This window comes from Lathyrus oleraceus, chromosome 5 (genome assembly GCF_024323335.1).
Source record: "Lathyrus oleraceus cultivar Zhongwan6 chromosome 5, CAAS_Psat_ZW6_1.0, whole genome shotgun sequence".
NCBI lineage: Eukaryota > Viridiplantae > Streptophyta > Magnoliopsida > Fabales > Fabaceae > Lathyrus > Lathyrus oleraceus.
In genome coordinates this window covers 81,457,073-81,477,928 of record NC_066583.1, presented here as the reverse complement: position 1 = coordinate 81,477,928, position 20,856 = coordinate 81,457,073, and the positions used below count along the sequence as shown (strand labels likewise).

Genomic DNA, 20,856 nt, shown 5'->3' with positions numbered 1-20,856 from the left:
CTAACAAATTAATGTAACTGCAGAATTTTATGAAAGACAAAATGATTCGGCATATATTCTTAATCAATTTAGATGCCACTCATCAAAACAAGGCCACCAATATAATAAAGTGTTTTTAATAGGTATGTGTATTTTGTTCTTCACCATTAAATTTTTATATTGTATAATGTATATACTTATTATTCATGAACATGTAGGAAACAAAGAGAGTTTGAGGGTGGATGGGGAAGTCGGTTATGATGATCTTTACGACCAAGTGTTAGAGTTCTACCGTAGTAAATACTAAGGAAAGGTGATGAAGTTAGTAGTTATAGGAGGTGGTAGGTTTTTATACTAGATCTATTAAAATTTCATTCGTTACCAATTCATCACGTTGTATATTTAAAATTATCATATTTAGTACATAATGAAGATATATATTGTCTTTACTAAGCTTCTTGTATACAGAGCCTATTCAAATTCTTCGAGGTTGGGTTGAAAGTTTTTTCAACTCTATTAAAAAGTGTGACGTGAAAAAGTTTCCAAACCAAGTATATCCAACTGGGTTTCAATGGTACCTCTATCCAATTGGGGTTCGATAGCGAGTTCAGGCAAAAATAGAAACAGAAGGCTTCCAAAAAAGCATTCTATTTGGGAATTTAGTATTTCATTCGGTTTAAATGATCCCACCGGTGATGATATACTAATAGTTTCATGGACTTTGCCTCGTCTTTACGAGGTGTATCAATATCACCCAGAGATATATGGTTGTAAAAAAATAGGATTTTTTTTTGTGATTAAGAATGTATGTTAAGTTTTGATATTGACATATTCAAATTTATAAAAAAAAATTAAAGTTATCAATTTCATGATTTTTTAACCGTACGGTTTTATAAAAATCGGCTGCGATTATTTGCTTCGAATGGTTTTGGAAGGTTCAATCCGTTTTTTTTTGTTTTACTCCGATTTTTACCCATTAACGATTTTGAAAGGTTGACTAAACCAGATTTATCTCCGGTTCCTGGTCCAACCGGTTGAACCGGCTGATTCAGTCTGGTTTTTAAAACACTGTCTAAAATGAAAATTTGAATTTAAAAATAAAATAAAAGATGTTTAAATGCATCTTTTTAATAATTTAAAAAAAAAATTATATTTTTTTGTCTATCACTCTTTGCTTATCCCCTTTGATTTTTCGTTTTTTCTTCTGTAATATCTTATATTCCCTTAGATGCTCAATTAGTTGTCAGTTGAGATCAATTGAGTTCCTGTGTACTCTATCTTTTGTTAGTTGAAACAATTGGAGCTCCTATGTGCTCTAAATGTTGACAATCGGGACCACTACAGTAAGTAGTGAACTCTGAAGATATTAATTATTAATAAAAGAGACAGACCAATATTAATAAGTACAAGAGAGGACATTTTTGTTAACATTAATAATTGGTAAATTGATACTGGAATATGAAATATCAATTGAGATATTTTATGTTACTACCTAATATTATAATATATATATATATATATATATATATATATATATATATATATATATATATATATAAAGTATATGTTATATATTTGTGTGGTTGTAAGAGAAAGAGAATGAAAAGGATAAGAAGAGTAGGTAGTAAGAGAGAAAGAGTTATCAGAAAGAAAGAAAAGAAGAAAGGGAAGAGTAGAGAAGATGAAAAGAGAAGAAAGAAGAAGAGAGAAAGAAGGAAGAAAGGCTTGGAGGAGAAAAGGAAAAACTCATCATCACCATTTTCTACTCATCATCCTCACCAACTTCTTCTTCTTCTTCTACTAGGTGAGTTCATAGATAGATTAGCCTTTGGGGAAAAATAACCTATGTTTGGGGGTTAGGATTTGTGTGAATTTGTGATGACCTTGTTGTGTTCATACTCCTCATCCATGCTATGTGTTGATATCATGTTGTTGTTGTTGAAATTGTGATACTTGGGTGTTTAATTTTGATGTGTTTTATGGTTGAAGATATGGAGGTTAATCACATGAATTCATAACAATATAAGTTATTCATGAAATATTCCCATGAATCATGGGTTAACCATGTTTTCTATGATTATGGTGTTGTTGTAATTGAACATGGTTGTTGAGGTTGTTAAGAACATGTGTTTATGAGGTTGAGGAATCCTTGAGTGTTGGTTGCTGATGGTTTAATTCTATCTACTTTTTCAAAAGACATTCTAAAGGCGGAATTGAATGTCGTACACTCAGGTATGTTTCATTTTTATCTTATAAAATATAATTTTTTTCTTTTGAATGAACAAAAATACTAATATGTTTATCTAACAAATTAATGTAACTGCAGAATTTTATGAAAGACAAAATGATTCGGCATATATTCTTAATCAATTTAGATGCCACTCATCAAAACAAGGCCACCAATATAATAAAGTGTTTTTAATAGGTATGTGTATTTTGTTCTTCACCATTAAATTTTTATATTGTATAATGTATATACTTATTATTCATGAACATGTAGGAACCAAAGAGAGTTTGAGGGTGGATGGGGAAGTCGGTTATGATGATCTTTACGACCAAGTGTTAGAGTTCTACCGTAGTAAATACTAAGGAAAGGTGATGAAGTTAGTAGTTATAGGAGGTGGTAGGTTTTTATACTAGATCTATTAAAATTTCATTCGTTACCAATTCATCACATTGTATATTTAAAATTATCATATTTAGTACATAATGAAGATATATATTGTCCTTACTAAGCTTCTTTTATACAGAGCCTATTCAAATTCTTCGAGGTTGGGTTGAAAGTTTTTTCAACTCTATTAAAAAGTGTGACGTGAAAAAGTTTCCAAACCAAGTATATCCAACTGGGTTTCAATGGTACCTCTATCCAATTGGGGTTCAATAGCGAGTTCAGGCAAAAATAGAAACAGAAGGCTTCCAAAAAAGCATTCTATTTGGGAATTTAGTATTTCATTCGGTTTAAATGATCCCACCGGTGATGATATACTGATAGTTTCATGGACTTTGCCTCGTCTTTACGAGGTGTATCAATATCACCCAGAGATATATGGTTGTAAAAAAATAGGATTTTTTTTGTGATTAAGAATGTATGTTAAGTTTTGATATTGACATATTCAAATTTATAAAAAAAATTTAAAGTCATCAATTTCATGATTATTTTAACCGTACGGTTTTATAAAAATCGGCTCCGATTATTTGGTTCGAATGGTTTTGGAAGGTTCAATCCGTTTTTTTTTTGTTTTACTCCGATTTTTACCCATTAATGATTTTGAAAGGTTGACTAAACCAGATTTATCCCCGGTTCCTGGTCCAACCGGTTGAACCGGCTGATTCAGTCTGGTGTTTAAAACACTGTCTAAAATGAAAATTTGAATTTAAAAATAAAATAAAAGATGTTTAAATGCATCTTTTTAATAATTTAAAAAAAAATTATATTTTTTTGTCTATCACTCTTTGCTTATCCCCTTTGATTTATCGTTTTTTCTTCTGTAATATCTTATATTCCCTTAGATGCTCAATTAGTTGTCAGTTGAGATCAATTGAGTTCCTGTGTACTCTATCTTTTGTTAGTTGAAACAATTGGAGCTCCTATGTGCTCTAAATGTTGACAATCGGGACCACTACAGTAAGTAGTGAACTCTGAAGATATTAATTATTAATAAAAGAGACAGACCAATATTAATAAGTACAAGAGAGGACATTTTTGTTAACATTAATAATTGGTCAATTGATACTGGAATATGAAATATCAATTGAGATATTTTATGTTACTACCTAATATTATAATATATATATATATATATATATATATATATATATATATATATATATATATATATATATATATATATATATATATGTTATATATTTGTGTGGTTGTAAGAGAAAGAGAATGAAAAGGATAAGAAGAGTAGGTAGTAAGAGAGAAAGAGTTATCAGAAAGAAAGAAAAGAAGAAAGGGAAGAGTAGAGAAGAGGAAAAGAGAAGAAAGAAGAAGAGAGAAAGAAGGAAGAAAGGCTTGGAGGAGAAAAGGAAAAGCTCATCATCACCATTTTCTACTCATCATGCTCACCAACATCATCTTCTTTTTCTACTAGGTGAGTTCTTAGATAGATTTAGCCTTTGGGGGAAAATAACCTATGTTTGGGGGTTTGGATTTGTGTGAACTTGTGATGAACTTGTTGTGTTCATACTCCTCATCCATGCTATGTGTTGATACCATGTTATTGTTGTTGAAATTGTGATACTTGGGTGTTTAATTTTGATGTGTTTTATTGTTCAAGATATGGAGGTTAATTACATGAATTCATAACAATATAAGTTATTCATGAAATATTCCCATGAATCATGAGTTAACCATGTTTTCTATGATTATGGTGTTGTTGTAATTGAACATGGTTGTTGAGGTTGTTAAGAACATGTGTTTATGAGGTTGAGGAATCCTTGAGTGTTGGTTGCTGATGGTTTAATTCTATCTACTTTTTCAAAAGACATTCTAAAGGTGGAATTGAATGCAGTACACTCAGGTATGTTTCATTTTTAGCTTATAAAATATAATTTTTTCTTTTGAATGAACAAAAATACTAATATGTTTATCTAACACTCAGAGATATATGGTTGTAAAAAAATAGGATTTTTTTTGTGATTAAGAATGTTTTTTATGTTTTGATATTGACATATTAAAATTTATATATATATTTTTAAAATTATTAATTTGATGATTTTTTTTGAACCGTACAGTTTTATAGAAATCAACTTCGATTATTTGGTTGAATGGTTTTGGAAGGTTCAATCCGTTTTTTTTGTTTTACTCCGATTTTGACCCATTAACGATTTTGAAAGGTTGACCAAACCAGATTTATCTCCGGTTCCTGGTCCAACCGGTTGAACCGGCTAATTCGGTCTGGTTTTTAAAACACTGTCTAAAATGAAAATTTGAATTTAAAAATAAAATAAAATATGTTTAAATGCATCTTTTTAATAATTTAAAATATTTTTTTTTATATTTTTTTCTCTATCACTCTTTGCTTATCCCCTTTGATTTTTCGTTTTTTCTTCTGTAATATCTTATATTCCCTTAGATGCTCAATTAGTTGTCAGTTGATATCAATTGAGTTCCTGTGTACTCTATCTTTTGTTAGTTGTAACAATTGGAGCTCCTATGTGCTCTAAATCTTGACAATCGGGACCACTAGAGTAAGTAGTGAACTCTGAAGATATTAATTATTAATAAAAGAGACAGGCCAATATTAATAAGTACAAGAGAGGACATTTTTGTTAACATTAATAATTGGTCAATTGGTACTGGAATATGAAATATCAATTGATATATTTTATGTTACTACCTAATATTATAATATATATAAAGTAGATGTTATATATTTGTGTGGTTGTAAGAGAAACAGAAAGAAAAGGATAAGAAGAGTAGGTAGTAAGAGAGAAAGAGTTATCAGAAAGAAAGAAAAGAAGAAAGGGAAGAGTGGAGAAGAGGAAAAGAGATGAAAGAAGAAGAGAGAAAGAAGGAAGAAAGGCTTGGAGGATAAAAGGAAGAAGCTCATCATCACCATTTTCTACTCATCATCCTCACCAACTTCATCTTGTTCTTCTACTAGGTGAGTTCTTAGATAGATTTAGCCTTTGGGGGAAAATAACCTAGGTTTGGGGGTTTGGGTTTGTGTGAACTTGTGATGAACTTATTGTGTTCTTACTCCTCATCCATGCTATGTGTTGATATAATGTTGTTGTTATTGAAATTGGGATACTCGGGGGTTTAATTTTGATGTGTTTTATTGTTGAAGATATGGAGGTTAATTACATGAATTCATAACAATATAAGTTATTCATGAAATATTCCCATTAATCATGAGTTAACCATGTTTTCTATGATTATGGTGTTGTTGTTATTGAACATGGTTGTTGAGGTTGTTAAGAACATGTGTTTATGAGGTTGAGGAATCCTTGAGTGTTGGTTGCTGATGGTTTAATTCTATCTACTTTTTCAAAAGACATTCTAAAGGCGGAATTGAATGTCGTACACTCAGGTATGTTTCATTTTTATCTTATAAAATATAATTTTTTTCTTTTGAATGAACAAAAATACTAACATGTTTATCTAACAAATTAATGTAACTGCAGAATTTTATGAAAGACAAAATGATTCGGCACATATTCTTAATCAATTTAGATGCCATTCATCAAAACAAGGCCACCAATATAATAAAGTGTTTTTAATAGGTATGTGTATTTTGTTCTTCACCATTAAATTTTTATATTATATAATGTATATACTTATTATTCATTTTTTATTACTTTTTCATGAACATTTGGAAACAAAGAGAGTTTGAGGGTGGAGGGGGAAGTCGGTTATGATGATCTTTACGACCAAGTCTTGGAGTTCTACCGTAGTAAATACTGCGGAAATATGATGAAGTTAGTAGTTATAGGAGGAGGTAGGTTTTTATACTAGATCTATTAAAGTTTCATTTGTTACCAATTCATCATGTAGTATATTTAAAATTATCATATTTAGTACATAATGAAGATACATATTGTCCTTACTAAGCTTCTTGTATAAATAGCCTATTCAAATTCTTCGAGGTTGGGTTGAAAGTTTTTTCAACTCTATTAAAAAGTGTGACGTGAAAAGGTTTCGAAAACAAGTATATCCAACTGGGTTTCTATGGTACCTCTATCCAATTCGGGTTCGAAAGCGAGTTCAGGCAAAAAAAAGAAAAAGAAGGCTTCCAAAAAAGCATTCTATTTGAGAATCCGGTATTTTATACGGTTTAAATTATCCCACCGGTGATGATATTCTGATACTTTCATGGACTTTGCCTTGTCTATACGAGGTGTATTAATATCACCCAGAGATATATGGTTGTAAAAAAATAGGATTTTTTTTGTGATTAAGAATGTATGTTATGTTTTGATATTGACATATTAAAATATATATTTTTTTTAAAATTATTAATTTGATGATTTTTTTTGAACCGTACAGTTTTATAGAAATCAACTTCGATTATTTGGTTTGAATGGTTTTTGAAGGTTCAATCCGTTTTTTTTTGTTTTACTGCAATTTTGACCCATTAGCGATTTTGAATGGTTGACCAAACCAGATTTATCTCCGGTTCCTGGTCCAACCGGTTGAACCGGCTGATTCGGTCTGGTTTTTAAAACACTGTCTAAAATGAAAATTTGAATTTAAAAATAAAATAAAAGATGTTTAAATGATTCTTTTTAATAATTTAAAATATTTTTTTTATATTTTGTTGTCTATCACTCTTTGCTTATCCCCTTTGATTTTTCGTTTCTTCTTCTGTAATATCCGATATTCCCTTAGATGCTCAATTAGTTGTCAGTTGAGATCAATGGAGTTCTTGTGTACTCTATCTTTTGTTAGTTGTAACAATTGAAACTCCTTTATGCTCTAAATGTTGTCAATCGGGACCAATAGAGTAAGCAGTGAACTCTGAAGATATTAATTATTAATAAAAGAGACACACCAATATTAATAAGTACAAGAGAGGACATTTTTGGTAAAATTAATAATTGATCAATTGGTACTGGAATATGAAATATCAATTGAGATATTTTATGTTACTACCTAATATTATAATATATATAAAGTATATGTTATATATTTGTGTGGTTGTAAGAGAAAGAGAAAGAAAAGGATAAGAAGAGTAGGTAGTAAGAGAGAAAGAGTTATCAGAAAGAAAGAAAAGAAGAAATGGAAGAGTAGAGAAGAGGAAAAGATAAGAAAGAAGAAGAGAGAAATAAGGAAGAAAGGCTTGGAGGAGAAAAGAAAAAGCTCATCATCACCATTTTCTACTCATCATCCTCACCAACTTCATCTTCTTCTTCTACTAGGTGAGTTCTTAGATAGATTTAGCCTTTGGAGGAAAATAACCTATGTTTGGGGGTTTGGATTTGTGTGAATTTGTGATGAACTTGTTGTGTTCATACTCCTCATCCATGCAATGTGTTGATATCATGTTGTTATTGTTGAAATTGTGATACTTGGGTGTTTAATTTTGATATGTTTTATTGTTGAAGATATGGAGGTTAATCACATGAATTCATAACAATATAAGTTATTCATGAAATATTCCCATGAATCATGAGTTAACCATGTTTTCTATGATTATGGTGTTGTTGTTATAGAACATTGTTGTTGAGGTTGTTCAGAACATGTGTTTATGAGGTTGAGGAATCCTTGAGTGTTGGTTGCTGATGGTTTAATTTTATCTACTTTTTCAAAAGACATTCTAAAGGCGGAATTGAATGCAGTACACTCAGGTATGTTTCATTTTTATCTTATAAAATATAATTTTTTCTTTTGAATGAACAAAAATACTAATATGTTTATCTAACAATTTAATGTAACTGCAGACTTTTATGAAAGACAAAATGATTCGGCATATATTCTTAATCAATTTAGATGCCACTCATCAAAACAAGGCCTCCAATATAATAAAGTGTTTTTAATAGGTATGTGTATTTTGTTCTTCACCATTAAATTTTTATATAGTATAATGTATATACTTATTATTCATTTTTTATTACTTTTTCATGAACATGTAGGAAACAAAGAGAGTTTGAGGGTGGAGGGGGAAGTCGGTTATGATGATCTTTACGACCAAGTCTTGGAGTTCTACCGTAGTAAATACTGCGGAAAGGTGATGAAGTTAGTAGTTATAGGAGGAGGTAGGTTTTTATACTAGATCTATTAAAGTTTCATTCGTTACCAATTCATCACGTTGTATATTTAAAATTATCATATTTAGTACATAATGAAGATATATATTGTCCTTACTAAGCTTCTTGTATACAGAGTCTATTCAAATTATTCGAGGTTGGGTTGGAAGTTTTTTCAACTCTATTAAAAAGTGTGACGTGAAAAAGTTTCGAAAACAAGTATATCCAACTGGGTTTCAATGGTACCTCTATCCAATTCGAATTCGACAGTGAGTTCAGGCCAAAAATAGAAAAAGAAGGCTTCCAAAAAAGCATTCTATTTGGGAATCCGGTATTTTATTCGGTTTAAATGATCCCACCGATGATGATATACTGATAGTTTCATGGATTTTGCCTTGTCTATACGAGGTGTATCAATATCACCCAGAGATATATGGTTGTAAAAAAATAGGATTTTTTTAGTGATTGAGAATGTATGTTAAGTTTTGATATTGACATATTAAAATTTAGATATTTTTTTTTAAAAATTATCAATTTGATGATTTTTTTGAACCGTACGGTTTTATAGAAATCGGCTCCGATGATTTGGTTTGAATGGTTTTGGAAGGTTCAATCCATTTTTTTTGTTTTACTCCGATTTTGACCCATTAACGATTTTGAAAGGTTGACCAAACCAGATTTATCTCCGGTTCCTGGTCCAACTGGTTGAACCGACTGATTAGGTCTGGTTTTTAAAACACTGTCTAAAATGAAAATTTGAATTCAAAAATAAAAGACGTTTAAATGCATCTTTTTAATAATTTAAAATATTTTTTTTTATATTTTTTTGTGTATCACTCTTCGCTTATCACCTTTGATTTTTCGTTTCTTCTTATGTAATATCTCATATTCCCTTAGATGCTCAATTAGTTGTCAGTTGAGATCAATTGAGTTCTTGTGTACTCTATCTTTTGTTAGTTGTAACAATTGGAGCTCTTTTATGCTCTAAATGTTGTCAATTGGGACCAATAGAGTAAGCAGTAAACTCTGAAGATATTAATTATTAATAAAAGAGACACACCAATATTAATAAGTACAAGAGAGGATATTTTTGGTAAAATTAATAATTGGTCAATTGGTACTGGAATATGAAATATCAATTGAGATATTTTATGTGACTACCTAATATTATAATATGTATAAAGTATATGTTATATATTTGTGTGGTTTTAAGAGAAAGAGAAACAAAAGGATAAGAAGAGTAGGTAGTAAGAGAGAAAGAGTTATCAGAAAGAAAGAAAAGAAGAAAGGGAAGAGTAGAGAAGAGGAAAAGAGAAGAAAGAAGAAGAGAGAAAAAAGGAAGAAAGGCTTGGAGGAGAAAAAGAAAAGCTCATCATCACCATTTTCTACTCATCATCCTCACCTACTTCATTTTGTTCTTCTACTAGCTGAGTTCTTAGATAGATTTAGCCTTTGGGGAAAAATAACCTATGTTTGGGGGTTTGGATTTGTGTGAATTTGTGACGAACTTGTTGTGTTCATACTCCTCATCCATGCTATGTGTTGATATCATGTTGTTGTTGTTGAAATTGTGATACTTGGGTGTTTAATTTTGATGTGTTTTATTGTTGAAGATATGGAGGTTAATCACATGAATTCGAAACAATATAAGTTATTCATGAAATATTCCCATGAATCATGGGTTAACCATGTTTTCTATGATTATGGTGTTGTTGTAATTGAACATGGTTGTTGAGGTTGTTAAGAACATGTGTCTATGAGGTTGAGGAATCCTTGAGTGTTGGTTGCTGATGGTTTAATTCTATCTACTTTTTCAAAAGACATTCTAAAGGCGGAATTGAATGTCGTACACTCAGGTATGTTTCATTTTTATCTTATAAAATATAATTTTTTTCTTTTGAATGAACAAAAATACTAATATGTTTATCTAACAAATTAATGTAACTGCAGAATTTTATGAAAGACAAAATGATTCGGCATATATTCTTAATCAATTTAGATGCCACTCATCAAAACAAGGCCACCAATATAATAAAGTGTTTTTAATAGGTATGTGTATTTTGTTCTTCACCATTAAATTTTTATATTGTATAATGTATATACTTATTATTCATGAACATGTAGGAAACAAAGAGAGTTTGAGGGTGGATGGGGAAGTCGGTTATGATGATCTTTACGACCAAGTGTAAGAGTTCTACCGTAGTAAATACTAAGGAAAGGTGATGAAGTTAGTAGTTATAGGAGGTGGTAGGTTTTTATACTAGATCTATTAAAATTTCATTCGTTACCAATTCATCACATTGTATATTTAAAATTATCATATTTAGTACATAATGAAGATATATATTGTCCTTACTAAGCTTCTTGTATACATAGCCTATTCAAATTCTTCGAGGTTGGGTTGAAAGTTTTTTCAACTCTATTAAAAAGTGTGACGTGAAAAAGTTTCCAAACCAAGTATATCCAACTGGGTTTCAATGGTACCTCTATCCAATTGGGGTTCGATAGCGAGTTCAGGCAAAAATAGAAACAGAAGGCTTCCAAAAAAGCATTCTATTTGGGAATTTAGTATTTCATTCGGTTTAAATGATCCCACCGGTGATGATATACTGATAGTTTCATGGACTTTGCCTCGTCTTTACGAGGTGTATCAATATCACCCAGAGATATATGGTTGTAAAAAAATAGGATTTTTTGTGTGATTAAGAATGTATGTTAAGTTTTGATATTGACATATTCAAATTTATAAAAAAAATTTAAAGTTATCAATTTCATGATTTTTTTAACCGTACGGTTTTATAAAAATCGGCTCCGATTATTTGGTTCGAATGGTTTTGGAAGGTTCAATCCGTTTTTTTTTGTTTTACTCCGATTTTTACCCATTAACGATTTTGAAAGGTTGACTAAACCAGATTTATCTCCGGTTCCTGGTCCTACCGGTTGAACCGGCTGATTCAGTCTGGTTTTTAAAACACTGTCTAAAATGAAAATTTGAATTTAAAAATAAAATAAAAGATGTTTAAATGCATCTTTTTAATAATTTAAAAAAAAAATTATATTTTTTTGTCTATCACTCTTTGCTTATCCCCTTTGATTTTTCGTTTTTTCTTCTGTAATATCTTATATTCCCTTAGATGCTCAATTAGTTGTCAGTTGAGATCAATTGAGTTCCTGTGTACTCTATCTTTTGTTAGTTGAAACAATTGGAGCTCCTATGTGCTCTAAATGTTGACAATCGGGACCACTACAGTAAGTAGTGAACTCTGAAGATATTAATTATTAATAAAAGAGACAGACCAATATTAATAAGTACAAGAGAGGACATTTTTGTTAACATTAATAATTGGTCAATTGATACTGGAATATGAAATATCAATTGAGATATTTTATGTTACTACCTAATATATATATATATATATATATATATATATATATATATATATATATATATATATATATATATATATATATATATATATATATATATATATATATATATATATATATATATATATAAAGTATATGTTATATATTTGTGTGGTTGTAAGAGAAAGAGAATGAAAAGGATAAGAAGAGTAGGTAGTAAGAGAGAAAGAGTTATCAGAAAGAAAGAAAAGAAGAAATGGAAGAGTAGAGAAGAGGAAAAGAGAAGAAAGAAGAAGAGAGAAAGAAGGAAGAAAGGCTTGGAGGAGAAAAGGAAAAGCTCATCATCACCATTTTCTACTCATCATGCTCACCAACATCATCTTCTTCTTCTACTAGGTGAGTTCTTAGATAGATTTAGCCTTTGGGGGAAAATAACCTATGTTTGGGGGTTTGGATTTGTGTGAACTTGTGATGAACTTGTTGTGTTCATACTCCTCATCCATGCTATGTGTTGATACCATGTTATTGTTGTTGAAATTGTGATACTTGGGTGTTTAATTTTGATGTGTTTTATTGTTCAAGATATGGAGGTTAATTACATGAATTCATAACAATATAAGTTATTCATGAAATATTCCCATGAATCATGAGTTAACCATGTTTTCTATGATTATGGTGTTGTTGTAATTGAACATGGTTGTTGAGGTTGTTAAGAACATGTGTTTAATGAGGTTGAGGAATCCTTGAGTGTTGTTTGCTGATGGTTTAATTCTATCTACTTTTTCAAAAGACATTCTCAAGGCGGAATTGAATGCAGTACACTCAGGTATGTTTCATTTTCATCTTATAAAATATAATTTTTTTTATTTGAATGAACAAAAATACTAATATGTGTATCTAACAATTTAATGTAACTGCAAAATTTTATGAAAGACAAAATGATTCGGCATATATTCTTAATCAATTTAGATGCCACTCATCAAAACAAGGCCACCAATATAATAAAGTGTTTTCAATAGGTATGTGTATTTTGTTCTTCACCATTAAATTTTTATATTCTATAATGTATATACTTATTATTCATTTTTTATTACTTTTTCATGAACATGTAGGAAACAAAGAGAGTTTGAGGCTGGAGGGGGAAGTCGGTTATGATGATCTTTACGACCAAATCTTAGAGTTCTACCGTAGTAAATACTGCGGAAAGGTGATGAAGTTAGTAGTTATAGGAGGAGGTAGTTTTTTATACTAAATCTATTAAAGTTTCATTCTTACCAATTCATCACGTTGTATATTTAAAATTATCATATTTAGTACATATTGAACATATATATTGTCCTTACTAAGCTTCTTGTATACAGAGCCTATTCAAATTCTTCAAGTTTGGGTAAAAAGTTTTTTCAACACTATTAAAAAGTGTGACGTGAAAAAGTTTCGAAAACAAGTATATCCAACTGGGTTTCAATGGTACCTCTATCCAATTCAGGTTCGACAGTGAGTTCAGGCAAAAAATAGAAAAAGAAGGCTTCCAAAAAAGCATTCTATTTGGGAATTCGGTATTTTATACGGTTTAAATGTTCCCACCGGTGATGATATACTGATAGTTTCATGGACTTTCCCTTGTTTATACGAGGTGTATCAATATCACCCAGCGATATATAGTTGTCAAAAAATAGGATTTTTTTGTGATTGAGAATGTAGGTTAAGTTTTGATATGGACATATTAAAATTTATAATTTTTTTTTTAAATTATCAATTTGATGATTTTTTTTGAACCGTACGGTTTTATAAAAATCGGCTCCAATTATTTGGTTTGAATGGTTTTCGAAGGTTCAATCTGTTTTTTTGTTTTACTCTGATTTTGACCCATTAACGATTTTGCAAGATTGACCAAACCAGATTTATCTCCGGTTCCTGGTCCAACCGGTTGAACCTGCTGATTCGGTTTGGTTTTTAAAACACTGTCTAAAATGAAAATTTGAATTTAAAAAAAAATAAAAGATGTTTAAATGCATCTTTTTAATAATTTATAATATTTTTTTTATACTTTTTTGTCTATCACTCTTTGCTTATCCCCTTTGATTTTTCGTTTTTTCTTCTGTAATATCCCATATTCCCTTAGATGCTCAATTAGTTGTCAAGTGAGATCAATTGAGTTCCGGTGTACTCTATCTTTTGTTAGTTGTAACAATTGGAGCTCCTATGTGCTCTAAATGTTGTCAATTGGGACCAATAAAGTAAGAAGTGAACTCTGAAGATGTTAATTATTAATAAAATAGACAGACCAATATTAAAAGGTACAAGAGAGGACATTTTTGGTAGCATTAATAATTGGTCAATTGGTACTGGAAGATGAAATATCAACTGAGATATTTTATGTTACTACCTAATATTATAATATATATAAAGTATATGTTATATATTTGTGTGGTTGTAAGAGAAAGAGAAAGAAAAGATAAGAAGAGTAGGTAGTAAGAGAGAAAGAGTTATCAGAAAGAAAGAAAAGAAGAAAGGGAAGAGTAGAGAAGAGGAAAAGAGAAGAAAGAAGAAGAGAGAAAGAAGGAAGAAAGGCTTGGAGGAGAAAAGGAAAAGCTCATCATCACCATTTTCTACTCATCATCCTCACCAACTTCATCTTATTCTTCTACTAGGTGAGTTCTTAGATATATTTAGCCTTTGGGGGAAAATAACCTATGTTTGGGGGTTAGGATTTGTGTGAATTTGTGATGAACTTGTCGTGTTCATACTCCTCATCCATGCTATGTGTTGATATCATGTTGTTGTTGTTGAAATTGTGATACTTGGGTGTTTAATTTTGATGTGTTTTATTGTTCAAGATATGGAGGTTAATCACATGAATTCATAACAATATAAGTTATTCATGAAATATTTCCATGAATCATGAGTTAACCATGTTTTCTATGATTATGGTATTGTTGTAATTGAACATGGTTGTTGAGGTTGTTAAGAACATGTGTTTATGAGGTTGAGGAGTCCCTGAGTGTTGGTTGCTGATGGTTTAATTCTATCTACTTTTTCAAAAGACATTCTAAAGGCGGAATTGAATGCAGTACACTCAGGTATGTTTCATTTTCATCTTATAAAATATATTTTTTTCATTTGAATGAACAAAAATACTAATATGCGTATCTAGCAAATTAATGTAACTGCATAATTTTATGAAAGACAAAATGATTCGGCATATATTCTTAATCAATTTAGATGCCACTCATCAAAACAAGGCCACCAATATAATAAAGTGTTTTTAATAGGTATGTGTATTTTGTTCTTCACCATTAAATTTTTATATTGTATAATGTATATACTTATTATTCATTTTTTATTACTTTTTCATGAACATGTAGGAAACAAAGAGAGTTTGAGGGTGGAGGGGGAAGTCGGTTATGATGATCTTTACAACAAAGTCTTTGAGTTCTACCGTAGTAAATACTGCGGAAAGGTGATGAAGTTAGTAGTTATAGGAGGAGGTAGTTTTTTATACTAAATCTATTAAATTTCATTCTTACCGATTCATCAAGTTGTTTATTTAAAATTATCATATTTAGTTCATAATGAACATATATATTGTCCTTACTAAGCTTCTTCTATACAGAGCCTATTCAAATTCTTCAAGGTTGGGTTGAATGTTTTTTCAACTCTATTAAAAAGTGTGACGTGAAAAAGTTTCCAAAACAAGTATATCCAACTGGGTTTCAATGGTACCTTTATCCAATTCGGGTTCGACAGTGAGTTCAGGCAAAAAATAGAAAAAGAAGGCTTCCAAAAAAGCATTCTATTTGGGAATTTGGTATTTTATACGGTTTAAATGATCCCACCGGTGATGATATACTGATAGTTTCATGGACTTTCCCTTGTCTATACGAGGTGTATCAATATCACCCAGAGATATATGGTTGTAAAAAAATAGGATTTTTTTTGTGATTGAGAATGTAGGTTAAGTTTTGATATTGACATATTATAATTTATAATTTTTTTTTTAAATTATCAATTTGGTGATTTTTTTTTAACCGTACGGTTATATAAAAATCGGCTCCGACTATTTGGTTCGAATGGTTTTGGAAGGTTCAATCCGTTTTTTTTGTTTTACTCCGATTTTGACCCATTAACGATTTTGAAAGGTTGACCAAACCATATTTATCTCCGGTTCCTGGTCCAACCGTTTGAACCGACTGGTTTTTAAAACACTGTTTAAAATGAAAATTTGAATTTAAAAACAAAATAAAAGATGTTTAAATGCATCTTTTTAATAATTTAAAATATTTTTTTAATATTTTTTTGTCTATCACTCTTTACTTATCCCCTTTGATTTTTCATTTTTTCTTCTGTAGTATCCCATATTCCCTTAGATGCTCAATTAGTTCTCAGTTGAGATCAATTGAGTTCCGGTGTACTCTATCTTTTGTTAGTTGTATCAATTGGAGCTCTTATGTGCTCTAAATGTTGTCAATTGGGACCAATAGAGTAAGCAGTGAACTCTGAAGATGTTAATTATTAATAAAAGAGACAAACCAATATTAATAAGTACAAGAGAGGACATTTTTGGTAGCATTAATAATTGGTCAATTGGTAATGGAAGATGAAATATCAATTGAGATATTTTATGTTACTACCTAATATTATAATATATATAAAGTATATGTTATATATTTGTGTGGTCATAAGAGAAAGATAAAGAAAAGGATAAGAAGAGTAGGTAGTAAGAGAGAAAGAGTTATCAGAAAGAAAGAAAAGAAGAAAGGGAAGAGTAGAGAAGAGGAAAAGAGAAGAAAGAAGTAGAGGGAAAGAAGGAAGAAAGGCTCGGAGGAGAAAAGGAAAAGCTCATCATCACCATTTTCTACTCATCATCCTCACCAACTTCATCTTATTCTTTTACTAGGTGAGTTTTTAGATAGATTTAGCCTTTGGGGGAAAATAACCTATGTTTGGGGGTTAGGATTTGTGTGAATTTGTTATGAACTTGTTGTGTTCATATTCCTCATCCATGCTATGTGTTGATATCATGTTGTTGTTGTTTAAATTGTGATACTTGGGTGTTTAATTTTGATGTGTTTTATTGTTGAAGATATGGAGTTTAATCACATGAAATCATAACAATATAAGTTATTCATGAAATATTCCCATGAATCATGAGTTAACCATGTTTTCTATGATTATGGTGTTGTTGAAATTGAACATGGTTGTTGAGGTTGTTAAGAACATGTGTTTATGAGGTTGAGGATTCCTTGAGTGTTGGTTGCTGATGGTTTAATTCTATCTACTTTTTCAAAAGACATTCTAAAGGCGGAATTGAATGCAGTACACTCAGGTATGTTTCATTTTTATCTTATAAAATATAATTTTATCTTTTGAATGAACAAAAATACTAATATGTTTATCTAACAAATTAATTTAACTCCAGAATTTTAAGAAAGACAAAATGATCCGGCATATATTCTTAATCAATTTAGATGCCACTCATCAAAACAAGGCCACCAATATAACAAAGTGTTTTTAATAGGTATGTGTATTTTGTTCTTCACCATTAAATTTTTATATTGTATAATGTATATACTTATTATTCATTTTTTATTACTTTTTCATGAACATGTAGGAAACAAAGAGAGCTTGGGGGTGGAGGGGGAAGTCGGTTATGATGATCTTTACGACCAAGTCTTTGAGTTCTACCGTAGTAAATACTGCGGAAAGGTGATGAAGTTAGTAGTTATAGGAGGAGGTAGTTTTAAATACAAAGTCTATTAAAGTTTCATTCTTACCAATTCATCACGTTGTATATTTAAAATTATCATATTTAGTACATAATGAACATATATCTTGTCCTTACTAAGCTTCTTGTATACAGAGCCTATTCAAATTCTTCAAGGTTGGGTTGAAAGTTTTTTCAACTCTATTAAAAAGTGTGACGTGAAAAAGTTTCGAAAAAAAGTATATCCAACTGGGTTTCAATGGTACCTTTATCCAATTCGGGTTCGACAGTGAGTTCAGGCAAAAAATAGAAAAAGAAGGCTTCCAAAAAAGCATTCAATTTGGGAATTCGGTATTTTATACGGTTTAAATGATCCCACCGGTGATGATATACTGATAGTTTCATGGACTTTCCCTATTCTATACGAGGTGTATCAATATACCCAGAGATATATGGTTGTAAAAAAATAGGATTTTTTTTGTGATTGAGAATGTAGGTTAAGTTTTGATATTGACATATTATAATTTATAATTTTTTTTTAAATTATCAATTTGATGATTTTTTTTGAACCGTACGGTTATATAAAAATCGGCTCCGACTATTTGGTTCGAATGGTTTTGGAAGGTTCAATCCGTTTTTTTTTTGTTTTACTCCGATTTTGACCCATTAACGATTTTGAAAGGTTGACCAAACCATATTTATCTCCGGTTCCTGGTCCAACCGTTTGAACCGGCTAGTTTTTAAAACACTGTTTAAAATCAAAATTTGAATTTAAAAACAAAATAAAAGATGTTTAAATGCATCTTTTTAATAATTTAAAATATTTTTTTAATATTTTTTTGTCTATCACTCTTTACTTATCCCCTTTGATTTTTCATTTTTTCTTCTGTAGTATCCCATATTCCCTTAGATGCTCAATTAGTTCTCAGTTGAGATCAATTGAGTTCCGGTGTACTCTATCTTTTGTTAGTTGTATCAATTGGAGCTCTTATGTGCTCTAAATGTTGTCAATTGGGACCAATAGAGTAAGCAGTGAACTCTGAAGATGTTAATTATTAATAAAAGAGACAAACCAATATTAATAAGTACAAGAGAGGACATTTTTGGTAGCATTAATAATTGGTCAATTGGTACTGGAAGATGAAATATCAATTGAGATATTTTATGTTACTACCTAATATTATAATATATATAAAGTATATATATATATTTGTGTGGTTGTAAGAGAAAGAGAAAGAAAAGGATAAGAAGAGTAGGTAGTAAGAGAGAAAGAGTTATCAGAAAGAAAGAAAAGAAGAAAGGGAAGAGTAGAGAAGAGGAAAAGAGAAGAAAGAAGTAGAGGGAAAGAAGGAAGAAAGGCTTGGAGGAGAAAAGGAAAAGCTCATCATCACCATTTTCTACTCATCATCCTCACCAACTTCATCTTATTCTTCTACTAGGTGAGTTTTTAGATAGATTTAGCCTTTGGGGGAAAATAACCTATGTTTGGGGGTTAGGATTTGTGTGAATTTGTTATGAACTTGTTGTGTTCATATTCCTCATCCATGCTATGTGTTGATATCATGTTGTTGTTGTTTAAATTGTGATACTTGGGTGTTTAATTTTGATGTGTTTAATTTTGATGTGTTTTATTGTTGAAGATATGGAGGTTAATCACATGAAATCATAACAATATAAGTTATTCATGAAATATTCCCATGAATCATGAGTTAACCATGTTTTCTATGATTATGGTGTTGTTGAAATTGAACATGGTTGTTGAGGTTGTTAAGAACATGTGTTTATGAGGTTGAGGATTCCTTGAGTGTTGGTTGCTGATGTTTTAATTCTATCTACTTTTTCAAAAGACATTCTAAAGGCGGAATTGAATGCAGTACCCTCAGGTATGTTTCATTTTTATCTTATAAAATATAATTTTTTCTGTTGAATGAACAAAAATACTAATATGTTTATCTAACAAATTAATTTAACTCCAGAATTTTAAGAAAGACAAAATGATTGGCATATATTCTTAATCAATTTAGATGCCACTCATCAAAACAAGGCCACCAATATAACAAAGTGTTTTTAATAGGTATGTGTATTTTGTTCTTCACCATTAAATTTTTATTGTATAATGTATATACTTATTATTCATTTTTTATTACTTTTTCATGAACATGTAGGAAACAAAGAGAGTTTGGGGTGGAGGGGGAAGTCGGTTATGATGATCTTTACGACCAAGTCTTTGAGTTCTACCGTAGTAAATACTACGCAAAGGTGATGAAGTTAGCAGTTATAGGAGGAGGTAGTTTTAAATACTAAATCTATTAAAGTTTCATTCTTACCAATTCATCACGTTGTATATTTAAAATTATCATATTTAGTACATAATGAACATATATGTTGTCCTTACTAAGCTTCTTGTATACAGAGCCTATTCAACTTCTTCAAGGTTGGGTTGAAAGTTTTTTCAACTCTATTAAAAAGTGTGACGTGAAAAAGTTTTGAAAACAAGTATATCCAACTGGGTTTCAATGGTACCTTTATCCAATTCGGGTTCGACAGTGAGTTCAGGCAAAAAATAGAAAAAGAATGCTTCTAAAAAAGCATTCTATTTGGGAATTCGGTATTTTATACGGTTTAAATGATCCCACCGGTGATGATATACTGATAGTTTCATGGACTTTGCCTTGTCTATACGAGGTGTATCAATATCACCCAGAGATATATGGTTGTAAAAAAATAGGATTTTTTTTGTGATTGAGAATGTAGGTTAAGTTTTGATATTGACATATTAAAATTTATAATTTTTTTTTAAATTATCAATTTGATGAATTTTTTTTGAACCGTACGGTTTTATAAATATCGGCTCCGACTATTTGGTTCGAATGGTTTTGGAAGGTTCAATCCGTTTTTTTTGTTTTACTCCGATTTTGACCCATTAACGATTTTGAAAGGTTGACCAAACCAGATTTATCTCCGGTTCCTGGTCTAACCGGTTGAACCGGCTGATTCGGTCTGGTTTTTAAAACACTGTCTAAAATGAAAATTTGAATTTAAAAATAAAATAAAAGATGTTTAAATGCATCTTTTTAATAATTTAAAATATTTTTTTTTATATTTTTTTG

The 20,856-nt window shown here is 30.2% G+C and overlaps 3 long non-coding RNA genes across 3 annotated transcripts; all 3 read left to right on the top strand.

The window, feature by feature from the left end:
• Positions 1-1,582: 1,582 nt before the first annotated feature.
• On the top strand, positions 1,583-2,594 carry LOC127086944 (uncharacterized). Its single transcript, XR_007789726.1, has 4 exons — positions 1,583-1,783; positions 2,176-2,211; positions 2,306-2,404; positions 2,480-2,594. It is a non-coding gene; the product is annotated as an uncharacterized LOC127086944 (long non-coding RNA).
• Positions 2,595-7,647: 5,053 nt separating this feature from the next.
• On the top strand, positions 7,648-8,464 carry LOC127086942 (uncharacterized). The gene is made up of 3 exons (XR_007789724.1): positions 7,648-7,848; positions 8,143-8,277; positions 8,371-8,464. It is a non-coding gene; the product is annotated as an uncharacterized LOC127086942 (long non-coding RNA).
• A 3,782-nt stretch (positions 8,465-12,246) lies between these two features.
• Positions 12,247-18,165, top strand: LOC127086939 (uncharacterized). Its single transcript, XR_007789697.1, has 5 exons — positions 12,247-12,438; positions 12,833-12,868; positions 12,976-13,061; positions 13,155-13,277; positions 17,903-18,165. It is a non-coding gene; the product is annotated as an uncharacterized LOC127086939 (long non-coding RNA).
• Positions 18,166-20,856: the final 2,691 nt, after the last annotated feature.